Below are 5,304 nucleotides of genomic sequence, written 5' to 3'. Positions count from 1 at the left end.
CTCAGAGTGCAGACTGCAGAGAGCCTCAGATCCTGCTGAAGCTCTCTGATCTCTGTCCAATAAAAATGTCTCACACAGGTTCTTTAATACCAGGTTACAAGGTGGATCACTCCTTGATGATCTTCTCTTACAAATTGGACAGTCCTGTGTAGGTTTCTCTCTCCACCATGTCTGCAGACAGTCTTTACAGAAGCTGTGGCTGCATGACAGAACAACAGGATTTTTGAAGATGTCCTGGCAGACCGGACAGGAGAGATCATCCTCTGATATGGAAGCCATTATGTTAATAAAATGCTGAAAACAAAGCAGGGAACCAGGCAGACTCAGTCAGTCAGTTGTCCTGTTAGTGTCTCAACTAGAAAGGTTTTCTTAGTTATAAACTCACATTCAGATTGAGAAGTCGGCATCAGGTATAAGCAGTATTCCAGTTTTCTCTGCTGAGTTTGCAACAAAAAATAAATCTGTCTTTCCGTCTTTTTCCAGTGATCACGAAAAAATAACACACTGTATTTCCTGGTTTATCTCTGGTGAGTCACACAAGGGTGTGGAACCTTCTGTACCTGCTCAGCTGATAAAGGCTGGGGTTAATCATTCCGAAGAAAGGTTGTTGACATTTGAACTCAATAACCAAATTCAAAGTCCAATTCATGGACACACATTGCCAAGGCAGGAATCTTGCCTGCTCCTCCTCCGCTACAGCGACATTAACAGCATTTTACCTCCATAAATGGTGAATGAGAAAGCTTCCACGTCTGAAAAGTGACACCAATGTGGAAGTGTCCTAAACCTCTATTATTTCTAATGGCCAGCAGGGGGCGAATCCACTGGATGCAAAACGAAGTCTGATTGTATGTAAGCTTATTACGTATGCTTAAGCTTATTACATCAGTAAACCGTTTCCTAATCTCTAGTTTCAAGTCTTCTTCCATGCAGCATGATGTTTATTTTGTAAGTTATGGTCCTATTCAGAGTAAAATAGATGAAGCAGGGTATGCTTCAACACTGTTGGTGTTTGTAGTATAGTGTAAGTATGCAGTGCCACTTTTATAATATAACATTATAATATAAAACTTCACTAGAGAGAGGACCATTGGTTATGTAGCTACGCTAACAAGGAAGGTAATGTAATGTAAGAATTGCTGCTGCGAAGCTTTCAGAGACGACAAAACGTTTCCCAGAGCCAGCATACCAGCTGAAACATATCTTACCCATGGATGCAGAGCGACTTCTGCATACGTCTTATGCCTTTAAACTCTTGGAGGTCTCTCCACCATTGGAAAGCCTCACCGATGTTATTGCAGCTCTTCGGCCTTTCCTGATCATAACGTCTATTCGCTCCCCACATCTCCCCATCTCCCCTCCCCTTTCTCTCCTGTGCACAAGCACAAACGCCACCCGTTGCTGATTGGCTGAAATGATGTTGCGCCACTTTGTGTGTTTGCCATTGAACACATTCTCATCCCAGGTCATCAAATACTGACAGTGCTATGTCATGCCCCTCTGCGTCTCATACAGACACATAAGGTAAGTTAAAGCTTACCTTGTGTTAAAGCTAAACCTTTAAATTAAAGCTGGGGAACAATTGTCTGTAAAATAAGGGAGAGTAAGGACTAAGGAAAAATGATACATTGAAAAATGAAATATTTATTTTTATAACTATAACTTAAACACTTACATCTATAATAAATCTGCAGGCCGATTCTTTTTAATGGCTTTGACTAAACTTTCATCAGATATCATTACGTCCATCCCTTATAAACATCCATAAATCCCTCTGCTCTAACTCTGATAAATCATCATGTGTTTTCTTTAATATCAAAGTAATTTAATATTAATTGAACTGCTAATAGCTAATACAGCATACTTTTAATGGGAGGCAATTTGCCAAAATATAAATAAATATAAGCTAAAAACAACAAGCCTGAAGTTTTAACCCACTGCTATCTAACTCTTTGGTAACATTATACTTCCTGCTTACATCATCTGTAACTGAGTTCAGAGGTTTTAATTTCTCTCTCATCAGCTTCAGCCACTGTTTGCTGACAGTCTCAGTGTTTGGACAATGTTTCCTCTTCCTCTTGTAGAAACTGATGAAGCTTCTTAAATGCACACTCTAAGAGAACTCAAATTTTCTGTCTGGACCATCAGCAGCCAGTGTGTGTCGTTCTGCGCAAGTTCAAAATATAACAACAACACAAATTATCATGACATTGCTGAAGTTGCCAGGGTCACAGGAGATGGTCCTGATAACCTGAAGCTCTTTTAAAGGATAGAACTGAGATCTGTTGAACAAGTGAAGGAAACTGTGATCACTTGAGCTGTCAGGGACAGTTACAGGTCGCTCTAACAACCATCTCCAGGAGGTCTGAAGATAATGAGAAGTGGTTAAAAGAAGTTCATCGAGTTCTTTCTCTAGGCGAGGGGGATATAGTGGGTCAGAACTGGATGGAGATGTGACATGGACAAGTGGGTGGTGTGTAGATGACGAGGTGTATTTCAAACATGATTTCCATGCTTAATATAGGGATGATGTAGGAGCATGAGATTAGTTTGTAGATTGAAAGAGGACTTAGGAAGCTATTGACAGGTTTGCAATATCGTTGTTTGTATAGGCTAATGGAGTTAATAAATTGCAGGCTGTATTGTGTTCATTAGATTTTATTTATTTAGTAGATCCTAATTCTATTTTTTTTGGCGCAATAGAATTAACAAATTAGAAAAGTCAGTGATGTATTAGCTGTTGCAGGTTCTATTTGTAAGGTATTGAATTTATTCGAGATATTGTGACACAATGATATCGGGGCATTGTATGGTATTGTGTTGCAGGTTAGAGCGAGTAGGGTGTTGTGTCATAGTAGGTATGTTTATATGTAGTAGTATTAGGAATTTCGTTTTAACTTAAACGAGACTATTGAAGTATTGTATTGGAGCTGTTGTATGCATTTGGATGAGACGTCAGTAATGTTTAGTGTTAAGGTCCTTAAATAGATTGCGCTGCAGATGTTTAATTTATAGCTTGTGTAAGGTGTGTAATGTTATGAATATATATGGTAGTTATAGAAAAGACCTTTTAGTATATTTTCATAATAGGTTATAAAATGTTCATTCTCCGACGCGGTATAGTCCTTACTCTCGCCCTTGTTTTGTAGGAGCAGGCCCTAATTGGTTTCCACTTTTATTGCTGTGTAGCAACGGGGTTTTAGTGCACGTCTGATTGGCTGCCAGGCTGAGAGCCTGTGAGCCTTCGCAGGTGTTGGTTAACTGGAGGGTTAGTCTTTGTCTGACTCACGGTAACGGGGTCGATTAGTCTCTAATATCACAGACCTTTTCGTCCCCTTATTGGTACGTATGATGTATGCGAAGCTTGAGGGGGAATGCGTCAGTGAGCGACCCACTGTCCTGAGATAATTATGTGATCGATTACATTGGGATGGAATGAGAGTTGGTGTATGTGCACGAGGCGCCAAACCAAAGCGCGCCCAAAGTGTGCTGTTGTATTTACACGGGTTTCAGGCTATCCCCAGTTGCTGAATAGCGGTGTTCCCCGATTTTGTCGCCTCTCAGTGTCGACCAGATGTTGTACACTGTTCTGAGAGAGCCAGTGGTCTGAGGGGGGAGATGTGGAGGCGTGTCGGGCGCGGACATGGATTATTGTCAGAATATAAGCCTGCAGATGCTGACACTTATTAGCGCTAGGCAGGCTGGGCCGTCTTGTCATGTGTGGAGCGACCTCCAAGAGTCTTCCGGATATAGCAAGGCAGTTAGGTACTTGGCGATACAGTACTCGGTAGCCCTGTGAGGTCCATTGGGGTAAGATTACTGTATATCTCAGTATGGTCTGACCTGATCCCATAAGTGATATCTGTGCTTCTGTGGAAAGCGTTTTTGTGTTCTTGAAAGCTTCGTAGGTTGCATGGCTTCTCTGGCATTTTTGAGGTACTATCAATAATGTTCACTTACTGTTCGATTGTGATGTAGCGTCTAGCAGTATCCATATTCATGTGTTCGTGAGTCTTAGGTGTTATGTATTAAGTACTTTAGGAAAATGGTACGAGTGCTTGGTGGATGATGAGGAGCTTGAATTATAAATAGGTGGAGTGAAGCAGCAGGGTACATGTGATATGGGATCAGTAAATGGCTAACTCGTGTATGAGCTTCGCGAAAGATGGACTATCGGTATCTATAGGATTGCTGGAATGGTTACAAACTGATCTCTTTGTCTAGTGGCAGGTATGTTTCGGCATTTCTGCATGCTATAAGTGCTAGAGGAGGAAAAATGGTATCTTAAGTTTAATGGTCTTACTTCCATTTTACTGCTGTAGAGAGATGAAGAACATATTTCAAAATAAAACGGATCGTGGACTGTCGTTGCTATGTAGATAGTATCTTGCTTATTGTGCTTCTAAGAGAGCACTGTGATCTTGGTAGAGATATCAGTGGTCGTATGTTATATTAAATGCTTAAGTCTTTTATATAGTTGACAGTATGCGGCACTGTATAAATTAGCATCGAGCTTTCTGCTTTTGTCAGTGGATTCGCCCGTCTGTCTGGTCGGGTATGTAGATTTAGCTTATAGGTGTGTGTATTTCGTGGAGGAAGCTTTATTAATGTTGTTGGGCCCCTTTGCCTTGTCTTTAGATGTCTGTCGTGTTGCGGTTGTGTCTGAGACTTCGATGGCAACTTCGGTGTCCCTCTCCTCATGTGTCGTGGATATGCTGCTCTGTGCTTACCTTTACATTCTCTGGATTCTTACCTTTGAAGAAAGCGCAAACGGATAATATATAAATGATGTTGAAATGAGCGCTTAAATGTTATTGCGGAGAGCAAGGAGTCGGAATAGTATCTTCTGCCCTTTTTTTTGGCATTATATGTGTCTTGGTCAGGAATATGGTGATTTGGGATCTCTTGTGATTTTGTTTTGATGCTGTACGGAATTGCATAACATAGGATTTTCTGTTTCGGAATTGTTAATTTCTCCTCTCTATTTGTATCTAGACTGAGCAGGACATATGAGGTACAGTAATGATAGAGTTTGAGCACGACCTGTGTTGTGGAAGTGGTTCTCAATGTAAGAATTAGATAGCTGTGTAGATACGATTAAGGGTATTTACAGTGTGCTCCGCTGTTTATTCGGGTGATCTCACTGGAATGAACGGAAGAGAGAGTATTTACTGATTGCTCAGCAACAGGTATCTCTGCATGAAGGAAATACGTGCGCTGGTGAAATATCCTGGCCTGAGATGGTCCGAGGATGTAACAGGACTGCTGGACTGACCACGCGTCTTTCAATTATTGAATGATGTT

This window comes from Morone saxatilis, unplaced genomic scaffold (assembly GCF_004916995.1).
Source record: "Morone saxatilis isolate NCDOM2014 unplaced genomic scaffold, NCSU_SB_2.0 Contig18, whole genome shotgun sequence".
Taxonomy (NCBI): Eukaryota; Metazoa; Chordata; class Actinopteri; family Moronidae; genus Morone; species Morone saxatilis.
The sequence above is the reverse complement of the archived record's forward strand: the minus strand, read 5'-3'. Positions refer to the sequence as shown.